General features: G+C 37.4%; 1 long non-coding RNA gene across 1 annotated transcript; it reads right to left on the reverse strand.

Moving 5' to 3' along the window:
* Positions 1–6,443: 6,443 nt before the first annotated feature.
* On the reverse strand, positions 6,444–6,900 carry LOC147637919 (uncharacterized). The gene is made up of 3 exons (XR_015266004.1): positions 6,823–6,900; positions 6,656–6,740; positions 6,444–6,540 (listed from the first exon to the last, which is right to left on the reverse strand). It is a non-coding gene; the product is annotated as an uncharacterized LOC147637919 (long non-coding RNA).
* Positions 6,901–10,409: the final 3,509 nt, after the last annotated feature.

Raw genomic sequence — 10,409 nt, forward strand, 5'->3', positions numbered from 1 at the left:
ATTACGTAATACCTAAGATTTATAAATTGGTTTTTAAGATTTTTGAAGCTTATAATAATAAGCTTTCTCTAAGCTTTTTAGAAGGATAATTAAAGCTATTAAAAGCTTTAATTTTAGCTTTGAGGAAAAACTATTAAAGGCTACAAGCAGTTAGCATGTAAGGGACATGGAGCCCTCATATATATATATATGTATATATACATATATATATATGTATATATATAAACCTTTAATTAAAGCTGCACCTCTCCATATTCATGCACCGACGGCCAATGATTAAGCATTAATTTATATATATATATATATATATATATATATATATGATTTAATTTTTAACCAAAGATTACAAGTCTCTAAGGGCTTGCGTTGTGAAATAAAAGAGGGAGGAAAATTTCTCAATGCCCACGGTGGCCGTCGAATTAGGGAAAAGGAAGAGAATTTAGCTCGTTCAATTACTAACTAATCTAATTACTAATTATTCTGAGAGAAGAAAAACTATTTTAAACTATAAATTGACTTGAGATGCTCTCAGATCCATCCATTATTCAAACACCTCCACTGGCTTAGCAATCTTGCTAGGGCCCTCTATGCTCTTTCTCTTGCTGATTCGATCGGTACAGATGGATTATGAAGAGAATTAGTGAGATTAAAGGTGGTTTTTGTAAACCCACTAATGGTTTTCCACCTTGCTTTACCCTTTAGATTGATGGGGATTTGTTATCCAATGGTTAAAAACAAACCTTCTTTCAACCATACATAAACATAAACGTATTCTTCTTCAAATTAAAGTAAAAAACTATTACTAAAATCACATGTGCCTTTGTCTCTTTCACCTCTTTGTCCAATGGTTAAAAACAAACCTTCTTTCAACCATACATAAACATAAACGTATTCTTCTTCAAATTAAATTAAAAAACTATTACTAAAATCACATGTGCCTTTGTCTCTTTCACCTCTTTTACCTCTTTGTCCACAAGTCTTTGACCGACTTTAAGAAGATTGAATTAAACCAAAGCTCTAATACCCCTATCATGGGACCCTTTTTGTACTTCTTGAAGAAATAATTTAAAACTCACCAACTACATCAAGATTGAAACAAAGACTTGAATTAAATTGAAACTAAATAACATAGCATAATACAAGGCAAGAGAAATTGAATAACATCATGATCAAGAGTAAAAGAGTAAGGGATAGAGAGTACCACACACAAGACAAGATTGGGTGCAATCTCCCCCCTCAAGTTTGTAGCTCCACTTCCATGACTTGAGTATTTAGAGAATTTTATTCATAAAAATAGCCCAAGGAGCTAACAATAGATGTGCGTACAAATTGGGCTTGCTTTTCCCATTTTTGGGGTATTTCTTTACACATTATTAATCATATGAAGTCTCCTAAGGTTTATACTTATACTACAAACCTTTGCCAAATATAATTGCTAATGGGCCTTGTTACATAAAATAACTTTGTGCACATTTGCACATATAATAATCTTGTGCACATTCTCACATTCCATTAAGCTGAATCCTGCACAAATTAAATTAAGCATATTTTTCTATGATTATTAATTCATCAAAAAATATGATAAAATATATACGTGTAACGTAAACCCAAGCGTTGAGGCCTATCTACTTTGCTTCTAGAGTCATGACAGAAGGAGAAAAGCATTATACACCCAGGTTGAACAAATATACTTGGCTCTAATTTTTGCCTGCCTTTGGAAAATGCATATACTTTGTTCTTTGATGGATTATATAGGAGAGTGACATAAATGGCAGGGGGAGGTTCTCTTATGTATGATCCATGAGGTGTATTAGTGTGTAAGAGACAAGTAGTGCTAAAGGATGTCAACAGAAATAGTAGTGTTGAGTAGACAAGTAGTGCTAAAGGATGTCAACAAAAATAGTAGTGTTGAGTATACAATTCTGATCTCAATCCTAGAGGAGTGAAAAAAACAAGGATTTTAGAGGCCGATTGTCAAAGGGGATGCATTATTATTGGTGAAGCAAGTATTGGTCATTTGGTCATGTAAGTTTGACAATTTGAAACTTGTTAGAAGATTTAAAACCTTGTATAACTCATTTAAAGAAGTTCAATTGGTACATATTCCAAGAGCTAAAAATCAAGAGGATGATTCATTAGCCAAGTAATCAATGGAATAGGGTACTAAAGATGTATGTGTTCTGTCCAAAGTCTCTCTTCAAGAGCCTAAGTATCAAGGCATGGAAAATCTTCAGGACATTGTTATATATTTGCAATCTAGTGAGTATCCTATTGGTTGCTCAAAAGTGGAGAGGTACAAGTTGGCCAAAAAAGCCATGTCTTATGTTTCATTGGGAAACGTGTTATAATCCTTAATCAAAGAACTTATAACCAAGAAAAACTATACATAAATATTCACCCATGACCAAGAGCCCACCCAAGCTCTGCTGATACCATTTTAACAATCCTAAAATGGGATTGATCATGGTGATAGACATAGATTAAGCAACATAATTAAGGTGGATTAAACGACACTAAGAACTTCATAAGCGAGAGAGAGAGAGAGAGAGAGAGAGAGAGAGAGAGAGAGAGATTGCACACTCAACACTCAATTCTATTGCTCTATTGCATTCACAATGAACCATACAATGATATAGGCCCTCTAGCCTTGTCCCACTTTACATGTCATCATCCATGTGGCAACTTCTTTTCCACTTTTTTGGTCAACACTCACACACCATTCAATATTACATGTGGCATTCTTATCTTGCCACAATATCTTGTACCTCTAGGATGCTTTCCCACACATACACACAACACCGTGATTACATCTCTCAACAAGAGGTAGATGTGGGTGTGAGGAGATTCGAATGTGTGCATCCACGCATGATAGAGATAGAGAAGGTTGCAAATATGAGCACAGTAGAGAGAAGGAAGGAAGAGAGAGAGAGAGAGAGAGAGAGAGAGAGAGGGTTGGATAGTAGAGAGATAGGTTGAAGATCTAGTCATAGTATAAAGAGAGAGAGAGAGAGAGAGAAGGTTGCACAGTAGAGAGAGAATGAGCTATGGAGATTTGAGCTATTTTTTTAGGGTTTTTTACCCACGAGATTGATGGGGCTAAAATTGGTGGAGCCCTCTACTTTTTAGAAGCTACCTCCTTGCTTTATAGCACCCTTCTACTTTTTGCACTCCACATATCTAATTTATGAAGGCCACTCCCTACTTTTTGAACCCCACAAATGTAGTAATGAGGGAGACAATCCTAGTTGCCCTTACTTTTGGAGGAGATCAAATGTGCACACTCCTCTCTTCCTATTGGTCCATTGCTAATGAAGGTCATTTGCAAAGGGCCTAAAAGATGTCCAAAGGTTTCCTAATGGCTATGCATAATCGCTATGCATAGGGTATGCATAGGCTATGCATAAGCCTATAGACCTAACCCTAATCCTTGGCACCCAAGGGTGCAAAAAACACAAAGAGAATAAGCATAAACAAAGAATGGAAAAAGAGAGCTTACCTCTTGTAGAGCCGAATCTGTATGAGCTGCCCATGGCTAAACCCTTGGTGGTTGTTCGCTTGAATAGACAAACAAAAGATTATCATAAAAAATCACAAAATTTGTTCATTTTAACATATTATGCATAAGGCCTATTGCATAGCCTATGCATAAGGCTTATGCAATAGATCCTATTGCATAAGGTTTATGCATAGGGCTTATGCAGCAATAGGCTATGCATAGGACTTATGCATAAGGCTATTGCATAAGCCTTATGTATAAGGCTATGCATAAACCTAGTGCATAGGGATTATGCATAAGCCCTATCCATAAGGCTATGTGTAAACCTATTGCATAGGTCTTATGCATAAGCCCTATTGCATAGACTATGCATAAACCTATTGCATAGGTCTTATGCCTAAGCCCTATGCACATTAGGGAAAAAGGGAGCTCATTTTGGGGCCTTTTACGGTTTGGAAAAATAAGCTCTCAACCAATGAACAGAGGGCCAACGTAACGTTGGAAATTCACAAAAATAAAAGAAAATAGATAAAAGAAACAATATTTTATGTAGGTACAAGCGTGCTACATTAATGTGGAGATTGGTTTTTTATTCTCACAAGATCTTTGGACATGAAGATAGAATCTAGTCTGACATTTTCTCTGACAAGGGCCTTCCCGCTTCCACCTTCCTTTGAACTTTGAAATGTTGTGCTGCCTTTCCTTCGAAAGGTCTACCATTCTACACCACTGTCTCATTGTGTAGCAACCTCTTCTTTTCCAAAACTGCTCCCTTGATCCTGTTTGGCTTAGAGTAAGATGTTTCTTGTCAACTATCTGTCTGCCCACTTTCTCTTTCTTGAAACTTCACTTTGTTATCTTGTTTACATTACTTTGCTGTGGTTACAGATTCACAAGGTCTCCATGGTGAATAAAAACTATGGTCGTTCTTGTGGAAGACGCTCTGTGGATGATAATGCTATGAAGGCAGAATTATACCACACATCCTTATCCCATCGACCTGCTTCTTCTATTTCTTCGGTAGAGAATTCAAGTACAGTCAAAACGGAAGGAACTTGGGAAAGGTTTACTGTTTCGAAAGGAGCATGGGTGCTCATGCAACCTAGTAAAAGAAAGAGACCCTAGACAAAAAACATTTTCTTGGCATCATGGAAGGGAAGAGTACGAGATTTTAAAATCACCAGAGGGAAGATATCGGTGAAAGAAGTTTTGATTCAGCATGTGTACATGCATAAAGAACTTGTCTTGCGAGACTATCCAAATGATCTTCCGCAACACAGGCCTAATTGTATATTTTTCTATTGTGGTTTTGTTCTTTATGAGGTGTATGGATTTTTAAGACAAAGCTTTCTTTCTTTGCTTATTGATATTCTTGTGTTATTTTATTTCAGATTTATACCCTTCATCGTATGAGACATGGCAAAACATCGATTGTATTCTGGGATTTATAGATGTTTTGCATGGATCGATAGGAGAACAACAATACCAAGGTCGATGTGCAACAGAGCTAGCTCAATCCGATATATTTTTTACTGATCATTTTTATCAGTTTGCTGGACAATGCAAACACACATGGTGTGTTAAGAAAATAAGACCTTCCGGCATGGAATTCAGTGGATTGGCCTCTCCCACATTTTAGTGTTACAGAGGCATATAGAGCCAAGATTTTCAAAGAAGTACAGAAAGCTCTGAGGCCCAATATTGCCACAAGGATAATAAAAATTTCTTTATGCATGCCTCTCATAGTTTTTGTAGACTTGTTTAATACCTTTCCTGTGAAGGTTTCAAAAACAATGTTCACAGTTAAAGCAACAAGTCTGGCATGCATGCCACAATTTTTAGATAAAGGTTGGGAGAAGAAGACATGTAGTTCAGTGTTTTGTGAGGTTGTCCAACCTTCTATGCAACTGAAGTACATGGTTGCATCACAAAATTTCATTTTTTCTTTTTATTATAAGCGCAATCGAATGCTAGGTACAAAACTAGTCCCAATGGATCAAGATGAAGATTCTTTTGGTGCAGAAAATAAACTTCTTGATATTGATGTTGTTGAGAATGGTGATGTGCTAGTCAATATCTCATTAAGACAATGTTGCTCCCTAGCTCAATTGCGCAATGACATTCTATTTGAGACAGAAGGTTCTATTTCAAAGGACTTTTTATTTATCTACAACAATAAGAAGGTATACCATGTGACTTATCCTAGTTTCATTAAGCACTGCTATTAGTTTACTTTATCCTATTGTTTCATATTGCTTTTTTGCAGGTGCTCAAAAGAAGAGAGAGTTCAATAAAATGCAAAGACATTGAAAATTTGAAAATTGAGATAACACAGACTCCATAAACAAAGGTATTATATTCAATAATGTAAAATTCTGTACAGAAGTGTTTAATTATATATATAGAACATATTCTTGACAACAATTTTCTATTTATCTACAGGCTGATCTAGAGGCTGCTCTACATGGTCCAAGCTCACCGTATCATCTTTATTTGGAGAATCTATTTTCTGCTGCTCCATCCTGTCGTGTACAGTCTCTTGGTGCTGCTCCATTGTCTCCTCTACTGCCCCTGGAGCATCTGTTTGCTGCTGCTCCATCATCTCCTCAATAACATCAGCAGCAGAAGCAGGTCCTTGTTCTTGTGGCTTCTCCTCATCAGCACTAGGTCCTTGTTCCTGTGGCACCACATCTGCATCATCTGTGTCATCAAGGTGTATGACACCTTCTCGGACTTTAGAGCTCTCACCCAACTCGACAGTAGCTGGTACAATAGGTTTGGGGGAGGCATACTTCAAAAACTTCCAAATTATATCAGCTCTGAAACTATACACATAGTTCGAGCTGAAGCTATCTTCTCTCATCTGCAATGAGATATGATGATTTAGAACACTTTGTACCAATATCAAATTTTTTGAAGCTAAATGAAAATTATTTTTTCTTACAAGCTCTGGCTGTCCTATCTCAAAATAGCTTGAAAGTATATATTTGGCACTAATCAGCACTCTCCAGCCCACAGCTACTTGAATCATCTTGTTGTGGTGTCTGGATAGTTGGAAAGATATGTTAGAAACTGTTAATGTCTGAACAAAATAAAATTATTCAATAAGTTCAAAGGCATAGCATGAAATAGACATCAGTAGAGGGAACAACTTTCTACCTCTAAATCTATTGGCTCTATTGAATCCAAAAGATTGACATTAGGAGGACACTGATCCAATGCATCTAGAAGTCTTCTAATACAACTGCAATACATATAATTCAGTTAGTGTGCATTAAATCCAAATAATGAAGCTTAAAGTTAAAAATAGCACACAAACCACTTACAATTTCACCTCTCTGTGTGTGTTTCTAAGAGAGTTGAATAAAAAGCATTGCTTCTGTTGGATGTCAATAGAAGCAAAGCTCTAGTGGTCACTGCATAAGGAAAAAAGCATTAAGAAATCAAAGGCTACAAGAGTACTCAATCTTGAAGAAAAATCCCAAAAGAAGCAGCCACACACATACTTGTTATGGTATGGAAGTAGCAAAATATCAACATGATCAAAATCATAGTGTCTGAACCAATTGGAAGTATCCATGGGAGTTTCCTTTGGATCTCTTAACTTGAAGGAAATTGCAGGATCAATAATATAAACTGTATGCAGCACAGCATGGTTCAGCCAGCTTCTCATCATGCTACATTGGACAAAACAATAATTAAGGTAAGGTGTAAGGGAGGAGGTACAATAAGGATTGTTTTGCAAACAAATGTAAAACAAAAGACACTTACTAGAGCATTGCAAGAATGATAGTATCTGAGCAATACTCATTCTTATGAGCCAATGCTGCCAAGCATGCTTTTGTCAAGTCAAAATTATTCTCTGAAAAATCATCTTCAATATGGACAACTATGTTAGGGCCCAGCTCCTGCAACCTTCTCTGTATCTGTAGCTCCATCTGTATAGTCTCCACATCTATAGCAGATTTGGATTCTTCTATTTACTGCTTTAGTGACTCCTCATAAGCAGCTTTCCCTCTGGTGCTCATTGAGTGGGTCACTTCAACAACCTTCACCTTGTCTGCCTTCAATTTCCTTGTAGGTGGAATTAATAATATGTCTCTCATTTTTATGTCCTGCCATTCCACAGGATAGACCAGCTTGTCATACCTCCACCTCACTCTGGACAATGTGTTGAAGTCCTTGGCCATCAGAGTTACCCTGTGAGCATGGGCTGCTACAGCATTGCATCTTCAAAGTACTTCTCCAAGTAATCCTCTGCCATTTCCTGTAAGGAAAGAATGGCAGTCCTGTTCCACCTGAAACCAAGGTGCCAGCTATCACAAATTTCTCTCACTAGCCTCTAAAAAGGTGCCTTGGGGATTGCAAAGCCTATAGCTTTTTGTTGTTTCCTGATCTCCTTTAGCACACCTGCAGAATGTTTTAACCTCTTGGACTTTTGCTGCAGCATGCTCATTGGCTTCCCCTTCCTGCCATGTGCAACTCTTCACACTAGATTCCTTGATATCAGCCCCAGCTGCTGCTGCTGCAAGCCCTGGCCCCTTGCCAGACCTCCTTGCAGTTGCCTTGGTTCTTGCCATCACTCTGAAAAGGTGCATACAAAGAAATGGAAAAAGATTACAACCATGGAGAACATGGAATGATAAAAGAAGGTAATGACAAATTGGATAAAGCAAAATTGAACAATTTGTAACAAAACGCGATTATGATAATTTAAAATTTTTAATAGCTCATCATTGCGTTTTTCTGCAAATACTTGAAACAACATGCTATTGCATCCCTACAGTTAATTCTCTGTCTTTTCAACTATAAACAATATGTATTGAGTTTATGCAAGAAGTATGCAGCCCTGAATAGCCTAGAAAGATACAAAATCACAATGAAAGGGGTGGATGAAGAAGCATTTTCAAATTTGCAACAAAATGCGATTTGGGCTGTTTGAGATTTCTAAATCCCTCTCCTCGCGTTTTACTACAAATTCTTGAGGCAGCATACTTGAACATGCCTTTAGTCATTTCAGTGTGTATACAGCTTGGTGCAACATGGATTGAGCCTATAGACATCAAGAAGTGATCAAGCTCTCACTCAACAGGCCCAAATAAAAAGTCTTCCTGCTTCTACATGCAGTGGAAAAAATCTAAGAAATGCATATAATATTTATCATAATATCTAACCTACATCACATCAATCAGTACCTTACCCTAATATACTATTAAACAAGAAGAGAAGGAAATAGATTGTCTTACTGACCTGGAAGCTATCTGCAGGTGTGCTGTGCTGATGATGAGTATCCTGTGCTGGGGATGAACCTCTGTTGCTGGTTTGGATGCTGATGGTGTAGAGTAGGGAGGTAAAGATGCAAGAGAACTGAGTTAAGAGAGTAGATTATTGCAAAATACAAATAAAGGAGCTATTAAATACCACACGTGTGAAATATAGTCGTTTTTTAACACGTGTGGGTCCCACCCAGATCTTTTGGAATTTGAAATTTGACACGTGTGAAAGTCACTTTTTGCCTTGGAAATTGTGCCAATCATGATTTCATAATTAGATCCATTAACACTTTTCTCTCCCCGTCTTCCATCCCTGCCAGCACCCTCCCATCATCCTTTTCTTTCCCACTCTGATCACTTCCTACCCAACACACTCCATCCACTCTGCAACCTGTCTGAAGACTACTACCATTGCCAGATCTCCAGGTTACCAGTGCTGCAGCTCAAGTTTGGAAGAGAGCAGGAGAATCTTCAGGGCTACTCCAACAGTATGGAAGAGGAAAAGAAAGGTCAGAGATCTATATCCTTTCCAATGTTTTCTGATATATATTTCTTCCATCTATAGAATTCTTGAATCTCAGTGCCTAGGAATCTGGTAGATCACCCTAGGATTTTATTAGAGATGGATATAAATAGGACTTAGAATTTTGCAACAAAATGCGATTAGAGTGCTTTACAATTTCCAAATGCTCCAAATCGCGTTTTCCTACAAATTCTGATATTAGTTTCAGTTTTGATTTCTTCCTCTTTGTTTTGCTCTCTTTTGCCCTGGGGAATTCCTCCTAGTACCATTTACTGTCCTGAACATTGTGAGATGTCCCTAGCATTTGATTGGAGATGGATGTCAATAGAAATTTAGAATTTGCAACAAAATGCAAGGAGAGCACTTGACATTTTTCAAATGGTTCTGCATCGCGTTTTGTTGCAAATTCTTGTGTCCCTTTTGGTTTTCACTGTTTCCTCATTGTTTTGCTTTCTATGTCCCTGGGGATGTCTTTCTTGATGATGAGAAAGGTTTTTGCTTTGGAACAGTTGATTCTCAGGCCCCTCCTTTCAAGAGGAAGCTGGACTTTTCTGCTGCTATACTCAGACCACAGCAATCACCAGGTGATTCATGTGTGCTCATGAAGAGAGTTGTTTGGTGATATCCTATACATTATCTGATTGCATATGTCAGCATATAGAATTCATGTTATATAAATTTTGGTTCAGGTGATTCATGTGTGCTCATGAAGAGAGTTGTTTGGTGATATCCTATACATTATCTGATTGCATATGTCAGCATATAGAATTCATGTTATATAAATTTTGGTTCAGGCAAAAGCAAGAGACTAGAGCAGAAAGGTGAGTCTTCCCTTTCAAAACAAAGGGAACCAGAAGAGGACAAATCTCCAGATTTGCTCCTATTTGAATTTCTTGACAAGTGCAAGGCTCAGAGGAACTTCCACATATACCACAGTATTTTCAACAGGGAGTTCACTATGAGCTCTCTTTTGGACCATCATAGAGATTTTCTTTCAGACCATTGGGATACCTTCAAGGCAGGAAGGATTGTGGAAGGTGAAAAGGTTTTTGTGCATTTAAATCATATTGTCTCCATTGACAGGCTGAGGTACCATGTGAATAGAAGGTTTGACAGC

Source organism: Cibotium barometz, chromosome 6, assembly GCF_041138505.1.
Source record: "Cibotium barometz isolate CiBa-2024 chromosome 6, ASM4113850v1, whole genome shotgun sequence".
Taxonomy (NCBI): domain Eukaryota; kingdom Viridiplantae; phylum Streptophyta; class Polypodiopsida; order Cyatheales; family Cibotiaceae; genus Cibotium; species Cibotium barometz.